Here is a 13,215-nt window from a genome sequence, read left to right on the forward strand (position 1 = left end):
TATAACTGAATCCAATCAAGAAAGAATGAGGACTCAATATTGGAAATTCAAAAGGAAATATAAACATATATGGGGATTGAAATAATATTCTAAGAAAATACTTATGCTCAATAAATTTTAAATTTGAAAGGAAATGCAGTATTTTTCTAAGTAAAATTGAATTTTCAAAAAATGCTTAAGTAGAAGGAGAAAATTTAAGTAGACCAATAACCATAGAATAAATTGGAAAAATCTATAAAAGATTTGTATACAATACAATCATACTCTCCACACCCCAAAAAACCAGATCATGTGATTTTATAGGTGAGTTTTAACAAATCTAGAAGAACAGATAGTTCATATACAAACACTCTCAGGGCAAAGAAGAAGATAGTAGGTTTCTTTCTTTTTTTTTGACAGACAGAGATCACAAGCAGGCAGAGATAGAGGGGGAAGCAGGCTCCCCACTGAGCAGAGGGCCCAATGTGGGGTTCGATCCCAGGACCCTGAGATCATGACCTGAGCCAAAAGCAGAGGCATAACCCACTGAGCTACCCAGGTGCCTTGGATAGTAGGTTTCTAAAGTCATTTTATAAAACTAATATAATACTGGTACCAAAAGTCAGTAAATATAAAACAAGAAAAGGTAACAACAGAGCAATCTCACTTGTTACTAGAATATAAATATCTTAAATGAAATATTAGCATACCTGGTCCCAGAATTGTATTAAAAGACAAACAGAGGATGACCAAGTAAGAACTATTCTAGGAATGAATTATTGACTTAACACTTAAAAATCTATGGATGTAATGTGAATAAATTAACAGATACAATCATATGATCATCTCAATAGATTCTATACATGATTTTATAAATTTCAAAAGCCAATTAAAATCTTTTGTAAAATGGAAATAGAAAGAAAATTCCTTATCATAGAAATTATTCTGTGATCTACTCTTATTCATATATCAGAAACCAAAATTAAGCATTGTACTTAATGCAGCATTCCCATTATATTCAGGAAAAAATGACATCTGTAATCCTCATAATTATTAAACATTGTTTGACAGTCCTATTCAATATTAGGGAAAAAAGAACTAGAGTATAAATATTATAAACATAGAGGAAAATTATCATTACAATTGTCTATCAAGAAAAATGAAACTAAAGAAAAATGAAACTATTCTGAAAATCTATTTAATCTAATAAGAAAATAAAGATGGCAGGAGAAAAGAGAAATATGATTATCTTTCCTACAAATTAGCATTAGCTATTTAGAAAATATATTGGGGAAAAAATATCCAATTTCACAACAACAATAAACATCATCAATTACATAAGAATAACATTTTAAAATAAATATACTCAACATATAAGAAAAAAATTCCAAACATTACCAAGGGACATAAAAAATGACTTTAATAAATTTATGTTAAAACTCATGGCAACTATATTTACTTGCTGAATGTTGGGCACTGGGCTGAATTCTTCATAAATAATATATCATTTACTTATCTCAATAACTCAGTTGAGTAATTATGTTTCTCTTCTCTTACAAATGAAGACACATGTGGACAGATCATTTTTCTAAGGACACACAGCCTTTAAATGGTGAGGAAAACATTCAAATCCAGTTCTGTCTGCCTCAAGACCTAGGCTCACAGTCATTATATAATACTAAAGAGATTGAAAAGTAAAAAGGGTAGAGGAACCAATCAGGTAACTTAAATGATTTGGAAAGTGCAGGGAAAATGAAGAACGTATGTTGTGCCTGAACTGGGTATGGGCTACTCACCAGGCAATTGTTGATATGTGGAACTATGGGCTCAATATTTTCTAATTCCTCAAAAGAAACTAGATGTGTGATGTGGATATACAAGTTGCGATTTTCAAAACTTTAAGGGGGAAGGTAGGAAGTGATGTCAGTAAAACTGACAGAGTAGCCAGCTCCAGGGATTCATCCTTCCATAAAAACAATGAAAAAATGAGCGGAAACTGTCAGTCAACTTCTTCAGATTCTAGAAAAGAGACAAAGGTAGTAGCAATCAAGTGAATGCTGAATCAAGGAGGCAGCTAACAAACAGTAGGAGACCAGTGCAGCATTTTTATTTGTCCTTGCTCTCTGCTTCTCAACTCAGCAGATGTCCAATGGATCAAATATCTAGACAGAGGATAAATAAGAAAATACTGGACTTGAACAACACTATAAACCAACTAGATATAAGAGACATATAAAGAATATTCCACCCAACAATAGTAGATATAATTCTTCTCATGGAACATTCTCTAACATTCTCTGTACATTAGGACCCAAATCAACTCTTAATAAATTTTAAAAGATTTAAATCACACAAATAACTTCTCTGAAAACAATGGAATGAAGCTGTAAGTCAATAACAGAAGGAAACCTGAAAATTTCACAAATATTAGAAAATTAAATAGTACACTTCTAAATAAGCAATGGGTCAAAGAACAAGTTTCAAGGGGAATGTAATGTTTTGAGATAGAAGAAAATACCTTGAGACAGATGAAATTGAAAATACAACATACAAACTTATGGGATGCAACAAACTAAATGCTCAGAAAGAAATTTACAGCTAGGGCCCTGAGATGGCTCAGTGGGTTAAAGCCTCTGCCTTTGGCTCAGGTCATGATCCCAGGGTCCTGAGATCGAGCCCCACATCAGGCTCTCTGCTCAGCAGGGAGCCTGCTTCCTCCTCTCTCTCTACCTGCCTCTCTGCCTACTTGTGATCCTATTCCGTCAACTAAATAAATAAAATCTTTTTAAAAAATTTTAAAAAAAAGAAATTTACAGCTATAAATTCCTATACTAAAAAAGAAGAAAGATCTCAAATCAATAACCTAATTTTACATCGTAAAGATCTTTAAGGAGAAGAGTAAACCAAACCCTAATTCAAAAGATGGAAGAAAATTCTATTTTCAAAAACAGATCAGATATAAACTAATCAGAATTAATTAACAAAATTAAAAGAAAAACAATAGAGATGATCTACAAAAGTTAGTCCTTTAAAAAGAACAAAATTGACAAACCTTCAGGTGGACTGAAAAAAAAAGAGAGAGAGAAAGAGAGAGTAGTAGTAAATAACTAAAGCCAAAAATGAAAGTGGGGACATTATTACCAATATTACAGAAATAAAAAGGATTATAGAGAATTTTATGAGCAACTGTACAGAAAAAGCAAACAAACAAAAAACAAACAAACAAAAAAACCCAAAGAGATAACCTAGATGAAAAGGACAAATTCCTAGAAATACACTACCAAAGCAGACTCAAGAAGAAATAGAAAAAAATCTCAACAGATCTGTAATACATAAACAGGTCCAATCAGTAACCAAAAACCCTCCAAAAATTAAAAAAAAAAAAGAGCTAGTAATATATGACCTCACTGATGAATTCTACCAACAACAATTTAAAGAAAAACTAATACCAAGCCTTCTCAAATTCTTTGAAAGAATAAAAGAGGAGGGAACACTTTTTAACTCATTCTATAAGGCAGCATTACCCTGACACCGAAACCAGACAATAACAATAAAACTACAAACTAATCTCTTATGAATATAGATATAAAAATTCTCAACAAAATACTAGCTAATTGAATCCAGAAACATACTAAAAGCATCACATCCTGTGACCAAGCAGTATTTATTCCAGGAATGTAAAGGTGGTTCACCATACAAAAACGAATCGATGTGATATCCCATATTACTAGAATGAGGGAGATTAAGGAGGGCACATGATGTAAAGGACACTGAATATAATATAAGTCTGATGAATCACTGACCTCTACCTCTGAAACCAATAACACATTATATGTTAATTAACTGAATTTAAATAAAAATTAAATAAACAATTCAAAAAAACAGAATGAGGGAAAAAACACATAATCACCTCAATTGATATATAAAAAGAATTTTAGGGGCGCCTGGGTAGCTCAGTGGGTTAAAAAGCATTTTAAAATTCCAATACCTTTTCCTGATTAAAAAAAAAAATACTCAGAACAAATCAATGGAACTAGAAACTGGTTCTTTGAAAGAATTAATAAAATTGATAAACCCCTAGTCAGACTTACCAAAAAGAAAAGAGAAAGGACCCCAATTAATTAAATCATGAATGAAAGAGGAGTGATAACAACCAACACCAAAGAAATATAAACATTTATAAGAACATATTATGAGCAACTATATGCCATCCAATTAAAAAATCTGGAAGAAATGGATGCATTCCTAGAGAAATATAAACTACCAAAACTGAAACAGGAAAAAATAGAAAACCTGAACAGACCCATAACCAGTAAGGAGATTGAAGTAGTCATCAAAAATCTCCCAACATACAAGAGCCCGGGACCAGAAGGCTTCCCAAGGTAATTCTACCAAACATTTAAAGAAGAATTAAAACCTATTCTCCTGAAACTGTTCTAAAAAATTGAAATGGAAGGAAAACTTCCAAACTCATTTTATAAGGCCAGCATTACCTTCATCCCAAAACCAGACAAAGACCCCACCAAAAAGGAGAATTACAAACAAATATCCTTGATGAGCACGGATGCAAAAATTCTCACCAAAATACTAGCCAATAGAATCCAACAGTACATTAAAAGGATTATTCACCACGACCAAGAGGGATTTACTCCTGGGCTTCGAGGTTGGTTCAACATCCACAAATCAATCAAAGTGATATAACACATTAATAAAAGAAAGAACAAGAACCATATGATACTCTCAATAGATGTTGAAAAAGCATTTGACAAAGTACAGTATCCTTTCTTGATCAAAATTCTTCAAAGTGAAGGGATTGAGGGTATATACCTCAATATCATCAAACCCATCTATGAAAAACCCACAGCAAATATCATTCTCAATGGGGAAAAACTGAGAGCTTTTTCCCTAAGGTCAGGAACATGGCAGGGAGGTCCACTATCACCACTGCTATTCAACATAGTACTAGAAGTCCTAGCCTCAGCAATCAAACAACAAAAAGAAATAAAAGCATCTGAATTGGCAAAGAAGTCAAACTCTCACTCTTTGCAGATAATAAGATACTTTATGTGGAAAATGCAAAAGACTCCACACCAAAACTGCTAGAACTCATACGGGAATTCAGTAAAGTGTCAGGATATAAAATCAATGCACAGAAATCAGTTGCTTTTCTATACATCAACAGCAAGACAGAAGAAAGAGAAATTAAGGAGTTGATCCCATTTACAATTGCACCCAAAACCATAAGATACAGGAATAAACCTAACCAAAGAGGCAAAGAATCTATACTCAGAAAACCATAAAGTACTCATGAAAGAAACTGAGGAAGATACAAAGAAATGGAAAAATGCTCCATGGTCATGGGTTGGAAGAATAAATATTGTGAAAATGTCTATGCTACCTAAAAAAATCTACAAATTTAATGCAACCTCTCTCAAAATACCATCATTTTTTTTCAAAGAAATGGAACAAATAATCCTAAAATTTATATGGAACCAAAAAAAAACCCAGAATAGCCAGAGAAATGTTGAAAAAGAAAGCCAAAGTTGGTAGCATCACAATTCCAGACTTCAAGCTCTATTACAAAGCTGTCATCATCAAGACAGTACAATACTGGCACAAAAACAGACACATAGATCAATGGAACAGAATAGAGAGCCCAGAAAGAAAGAGACCCTCAACTCTAAGGCCAACTAGTCTTTGACAAAGCAGGAAAGAATGTCCAATGGAAAAAAGACAGCCTCTTCAACAAATGGTGTTGGAAAAATTGGACAGCCACATTCAGAAGAATGAAACTGGACCATTTCCTTACATCACACACAAAAATTAAACTCAAAATGGATGAAAGACCTCAATGTGAGACAGGAATCCATCAAAATCCTTGAGGAGAACACAGGCAGCAACCTCTCCGACCTCAGCCACAGCAACTTCTTCCTAGAAACATTGCCAAAGAAAAGGGAAGCAAGGGCAAAAATGAACTACTAGGATTTCATCCAGATTAAAACTTTTGCTTTGGAGATCAGTGTGGAGATTCCTCAAGAAATTAAAAATAGAACTTCCCTATGACCCTGCAATTGCACGACTGGGTATTTACCCAAAGATACAGATGTAGTGAAAAGAAAGGCCATCTGTACCCCAATGTTTATAGCAGCAATGGCCATAGTCGCCAAACTGTGGGAAGAACCAAGATGCCCTTCAACATATGAATGGATAAGGAAAATGTGGTCCATATACACTATGGAGTATTATGCCTCCATCAGAAAGGACGAATACCCAACTTTTTTATCAACACAGATGGGACTGGAAGAGATTATGCTGAGTGAAATAAGTCAAGCAGAGAGAGTCAATTATCATATGGTTTCACTTACTTGTGGAGCATAACAAATAACATGGAGGACATGGGGAGTTAGAGAGGAGAAGGGAGTTGGGGGAAACTGGAATGGGGGGTGAACCATGAGAGACTATGGACTCTGAAAAACAATCTGAGGGGTTTGAAGTGGCGGGGGGGTGGGAGGTTGGGGTACCAGGTGGTGGGTATTATAGAGGGCACGGACTCCATGGAGCACTGGGTGTGGTGAAAAAATAATGAATACTGTTATGCTGAAAATAAATAAAAAATAAATTTAAAAAAAAAACCTAAAAAAAAACTTTTGCACAGCAAAGGAAACAGTCAACAAAACCAAAAGGCAACTGACAGAATGAGAGAAGATATTTGCAAATGACATATCAGATAAAGGGCTAGTATCTATAAAGAACTTATAAAACTCAACACCCAAAGAATAAATAATCCAATCAAGAAATGGGCAGAGGTCATGAACAGAGAATTCTGCAAAGAAGACATCTGATGGCCAACAGACACATGAAAAAGTGCTCAACATCACTCAGCATCAGGGAAATACAAATCAAAACCACAATGAAATATCACCTCACACCAATCAGAATAGTTAAAATTAACAAGTCAGGAAACGACAGATGTTGGCAAGAACGCGGAGGAAGGGTAATCCTCCTACACTGTTGGTGGGAATGCAAGCTGGTGCAGTCACTCTGGAAAGCAGCATGGAGGTTCCTCAAAAAGTTGAAAATAGAGCTATCTTATGACCCAGCAATCACACTACTGGTATTTACCCTAAAGATACAAATGCAGTGATCCAAAGGGGCACATGCACTCAAATGTTTATACCAAAAATGTCCACAATAACCAAACTATGGAAAGAACCTAGATGTCCATCAACATCTTATTTATTTGATAGACAGAGATCACAAGTTGGCAGAGAAGCAGGCAGAGAGAGAGGGGGAAGCAGGCTCCCTGCTGAGCAGAGAGCCTGATGCTGGGCTCGATCCCAGAACCCTGAGATCATGACCTGAGCCAAAGGCAGAGGCTTTAACCCACTGAGCCACCCAGGCGCCCCTGGAATGAATTCTTTTATCCATGGAATGAATAAAGAAGGTGTGGTATATATATATATATAATGGAATACTATGCAGCCATCAAAAGAAAGGAAATCTTGCCATTTGCGATGACACAGATAGAACTAGAGGGTATTATGCTGAGTGAAATAAGTCAATCAGAGAAACATAATTATCATATGATCTTCCTGATGTGAGGAATCTGAGAGGCAGGGTAGGAGGTTTGGGGATAGGGAAGAAAAAAAATGGAACAAGATGGGATCAGGAGAGACAAACCATAAGAGACTCCAATCTCACAAAACAACCTGAGGGTTGCTGGGGAAAGGAGGGGTATGAAGAGGGTGGCTGGGTTATGGACATTGGGGAGGGTATGTGATAAGGTGAATGCGATGATATGTGTAAGCCTGACAAATCACAGAGCTGTACCCCTGGGGCAAATAATACATTATATGTTAATAAAAATAATAAAAAAAAGAAATGCCATGATTCAGCAATTCACTTCTATGTATATCCCCCCACAAAGAATTTGAAAACAAGTACTCACGTACGTGCACGCTAATGTTTATAGATGTAGTATTCACAATAGCTAAAAGTTGAAAAGAACACAAACGTCCATCAACAGAAGAATGGATAAAGAACATGTGTTATATGCATTATAGTGGAATATTATTCAACCATAAAAAGGAATAAATTATTAAAACATGCTATAATATAGATGAACCTCAAAAAACATGTGCTAAATAATTCAAAATCCAATCACCAAATACCATATATTGTATGCTTCCATTTATTTTAAATATCTAGAAGAGGCAACTCTATAAAACAGAAAGCAGATTTATGGTTTCAAAGGACTGTGGGGAGGGGATAATGGGGAAGGACTCTTTAATGGGTATGAGGTTTTCTTTGGGAGTGATGAAATGTCTGACTTGACAGAAGTAGTTGCACAACATTGTGAATGTACTAGATGCTACTGAATTGCATACTTTGAAATAATTAATTTTATTTTACGTGAATTTCACCTAAAAAAAAAAACAAACCAACATGATTTCATTTGGAAATATATTCAACTATTAGATCCCTCTCTCTTCTCTAATAATGTTAAAATAGCAACTAAGCGTCAAATGTTTTAAAATATATATAAAAACTTAATGGAAGGGGCGCCTGGGTGGCTCAGTGGGTTAAAGCCTCTGCCTTCTGCTCGGGTCATGATCCCAGGGTCCTGGGATCGAGCCCAGCATTGGGCTCTCTGCTCAGCGGGGAGCCTGCTTCCTCCTCTCTCTCTCTCTGCCTGCCTCTCTGCCTACTTGAGATCTCTGTCTGTCAAATAAATAAATAAAATCTTAAAAAAAAAAAAAGGGAACTGTATTAGTCTGCTAGGACTTCCATAAGAAAATACCCCCCAGACTGGATAATTTAGAACAATAAAAATTTATCTTCTCTCAGATTATCTCTCACAAACTAGAAGTTCAAGGTCAAGATGTGAGCATATTTGATTTCTCCTAAAACCTTTCTCTTTGGCTTATAGATAGCAGCCTTCTACCTGTGTCCTCACATGGCCTTTTCTCTGTGTGAGCACCTCTTCTTTCCTTTCTTCTTCTTATAAGGTCAACAGTCAGATTAAATTAGGGCCCCACCTCTATGTCTACCCCTAGGCATACCGTTAATCACCTCTTTAAAGGCCCTACCCCCTCCCCAGATGCCTTTGCAGGGGTTAGGGCTTCAACATATGAGTTTGGGTGGAACACAATTCAGTCCACAACAGAGATCAATGAAACAACATCAGCTAATCAGACTCGCACACATCCTCAGCCTAGAAGGTTTTCCTTAAATTAATATTTAAATTTAAACAGTTCCAAAAAGTTTTTTGTTGATGTCATCGTTGGAACTGAACAAAACTATACCAAAGTTACTTGGAAGAGCAAATATATGAAGTAGACACATTTACAGAAAACAAATGAATTTGCTCTATGAAATATAAATGTATAATACAGTAATGTATACTACAACAATAAAAACAGTCTGAGATAAACACCAGAACAGGTCATATCTTTCTTGATAAAACAGGAGTGAAATTCCCAGAAATAGACTCAAGTATGTACCAGAGGGTGTTATATGGAAAAGCTAGTATTTAAAATCAATGGAGAAATAATTTGTTTAAAAAAAAAGGCACTGAAATATCTAGATAACATTTTGCAAATAATATTAGGTTAGATTTCTATCACAAAGCATCTACCAAAATAAAATAGGGAAAGCTTTAAGTGTTTAAAAAACACACACATACCTACAAATACATATATATGAACATGCCAAATAAAGAAGTCCTACAAATCAGTAAGGCAAACAATCCAACATAAAAATGGGCAAAAGATGTAAACAGGCACTTATCAAAAAAAGAGACCCAAATGGCCAACAAGCATCTCTAAAAGGACTCAACATCATTAGTCATAAGAGAAATACAAATGAAAACTCCAATGAGAACCAACAAACCCGGAACACCCAACAATAAAAGGCAAACATGCAAAGTAACTTGAACTCCTTTATGTATTGCTAGTGAAAGTATAAGTTGCTTCTACCATTTTGGGAAACTCTCTGGCAGTATTTACTAAAGCCAAATAGAGTCTATCCTATGACCCAGGAACCCTATACTCTGGTATATTACAGAGAGAGAAGCGCTCATGTCCACCAAAAGACATATACAAAAAAATACTTCATAGTTCCAAGCTGTAAACAATCTAAAGTCAATCAACATCAGAATTGATCAATAGTTTGTGGTATAATCATACAATGGAATACTGCTCAGCAATCATAAATAATATTTACTACTACATGGTGAGTGTCCAGACATAATGATGAATAAGAGGCCAGAACAAGAGTCATATTGTCAGATGTTCAAAAGCCAGAAAAACTAAGCAATGGAAGCAAAGATCAGAACAGTACAGTACTTAACTTTGAGAAGGGTATTCACTGGGTGGGGACACGAGAAACTTGCTAGAGTACTGGAAACGGTCTATCTCTTGATCTGGGTGCTGTATGTGTAGATGGATACATAAAAATTCATCAACCTTCACATTTTAGTGTTGAGTACTTAACTCTATGTAAGGAAAAAGGAAGTACACACATACTGAAGAGTACTAAAGGAAAACATAGATGGGGAACATTTATGTAATCTTAAGAGAAGGTGAAGGTCTTTGTAAACATGACCTCAAGATAAAAACTAGAAAGAGAAAAATGAATTTAACTTCATAAAAATTTTAAAAATGAAACTTCTACATGGCAAATAAACTAGGAAACGTTTTTGCAATTATATAACAAAGAATTAAAATTTTAATATGTAGGAAGAATTAAAAATTTTTAATATATAGGAAACTCTCACAAATCAATAAGGAAAGACAAGGGTATGGGAAGGACATTTACCAAATACAAAAATAAATAGACGTTAAACACATAAAAAGAATACAAATTAAAACAAGATACTATCCTTCACTTATCAGACAGGCAAAAATAAAAATATATTCAGAATAGTGTTGGTATAGGGAAATAGCTCTCTCAAATATTACTTGTGTAGCCACAGAATGGCAAACTTTCTGAAGGGCATTTTAAAATATAGTATTTTCCAAAGACCAGAATGAGCACATTTCCTTAGCCAAACAATTCCACAAGTAAAAATTCATCTTAAGGGGAAAAAACCAACATGACAAGCTTGTAAAATTTCTGTACAACGATGGTCAGTGCAGCACTGCTAAAAGCAACAAAATAAATTCATATAATAGATCACGTATCAATTCTAAAATAGCCACTCTTTATGAAGCACATATGAACTAATTACATGTATTATCTCATTTGGTTGTCACAAGAACTCTGAGAGCTATTATACTATTCCCATTTTCATCTGAAGATGAGAAAATTGAGGTTCAGAGAAATGAGATTTGCCCAAGCTCAACAATCTAGTGAGTGACAGATACAGAATTAGAATAAACTTGGTCTGACTCCAAAAGCCAGTGTTCTTTAATTTAGATTACATCTATTGACAAGGAAGAACATTTATACCACAGTGTTAAATGAAAATGCAGTTTATAGAACAATTGCACAGTTTGATTCTATTTTGTAAAATATACGCATAACTATAGCTATTAGACGTACAGACGTGAGTGGGGAAATTCTGGAAGGATATATGTTAAAATGTTAATAAATGTTCTTCTTTGGGTGTTTGGGGAATTTTTTTCTTTGTGTTTGTTTTTCTTTTCTACAGTGATTAAATTCAACTTATAAATAGAAAAACAAGTCTATAAAATCAATGCCTCTTTGAAATTGTAAATCATAGCCTATTGCCTATTTTCCCAGAAATGTGGTCAATTTCCTCCAGACATTTTTAAATAAATAAGGATCCTTCATACACTTAAACTCAACAAACACATCTTGAGCACCTACTACGTTCTGGGAACTATTACATAAATGATTTTACTTCAGTGTACCTAGATTCTCCTATTTGCTTCTAAGTATGGCTTCAAGGGTACCCACCCTTCCTCTCATATCTTGATCACAACTATCTGCATTTGAATTTTAAGTGTTATCTCTTATTACTGAATGGAATTAAACCCATACTAAAGGCATATCTGGTATGATACGACCAGTGGTTGGCCTGCCTTAGTGATTTCAGGCTTTGCAGAATCAGATAAATAAATGTCTCATCAGACACCACCTCTGTACTGCCCCCACTCCCGAAAGTAGGGGGCATGCTGGCCTGAAGTGGATTCTTAAAGTTTATTTCAAAACTTTACGTGGAGGGCCACATCTCACAATCCAGAGCACAGTGGCCAACACCATCAGGTGCAAATTCCCCCACTTGTTATACGGTCCTTTACCTATCTCCCTCCCCCCACCTTTCTTACTCCCTTTCTTTCCGGAACCCTGGTCCTAACCCTAACTCTCCCTTCTGCTATAAGCCCATCAAATGGGGGTGATTTTAGAGCCCATTCTCACTGGATCTCCTCTCTTCCCTTTAGACCTCCACGTATGTCTGATTCAGAAAACCAACAAGCAAACAATACAAAACGACTTCCCCCACCCCGCCCAACACACCCTCCTTGGGACTTGCACAGCCCCAAGTTTCCGCAGCCAAGACAGCTCTTCCAAAGGGGAGGGAAACAGCTGCCCACTGGTCCCTAGAGACAGAGAAGGAGGTGATCCCGCAGCAGTGATCGCCCAGGGGTCCGCGGTGGTGACGGAGGGGAAGAGAGCAAATCTCTCGTCTCTACACTCTGACTGCGAGGAAGGATCCATCGGGCTTTGCTAAGGGGAGTGTTAGGGGACTAAACTCGGCCCGCCACCACTGAAAACAGCACGGGCACTGTTTGTACACGCAGGATTTTTCAAATGGTTTCTTAAAAATTTTAAAAAAAAATTTAAAAAAAAAACAAAAACACAAGGATTTGGCCACATCACTACAATACCGGTTCGAGTCTAAAGCAGACGGCGCAGCTCGCAGGGGCATTCCCTGGCGCCGCGGGGGGCACGAACCCCGCAGTGCCGCACCACCGCGAGGTGGCGGGAGCCGGCGGCTCGGAGCGCGGATCTGATTGGATGGCGGCCAAGAGCGCCGAGCGCGTGTGCTGCCCCCCGGTGGTCGGCCGCAGCCTCCTTGGCTAACCCTGCGGTGGGGATTCGAGGCGAGGTACCTGAACGTTTTTTCCGGTTCGCACGCCCGCTGGGAGCTTCCACAAGAACAGGCGGTGGGTACAGTTCTGGGGCGTCGATTCACAGAGGCCGGAGCCTAGTGGCTGGGCGGCGGCGACCGTCGCGTGAGGTCATCACCTCTTGTCACGACCAGAGCAC

General features: G+C 36.6%; 1 long non-coding RNA gene across 1 annotated transcript in view; it reads right to left on the minus strand.

Moving 5' to 3' along the window:
• The window catches only part of LOC106006699, a 50,082-nt gene extending 36,900 nt beyond the window's left edge, over positions 1-13,182 (minus strand). The window contains exon 1 of the long non-coding RNA XR_001180969.2: positions 13,059-13,182. This is a non-coding gene — a long non-coding RNA (uncharacterized LOC106006699). The remainder of the gene's footprint in view (positions 1-13,058) is intronic.
• Between the last annotated feature and the right edge of the window lie 33 nt (positions 13,183-13,215).

Source organism: Mustela putorius, unplaced genomic scaffold (assembly GCF_011764305.1).
Source record: "Mustela putorius furo isolate JIRA1106 unplaced genomic scaffold, ASM1176430v1.1 tig00003834_pilon_pilon_pilon, whole genome shotgun sequence".
NCBI lineage: Eukaryota > Metazoa > Chordata > Mammalia > Carnivora > Mustelidae > Mustela > Mustela putorius.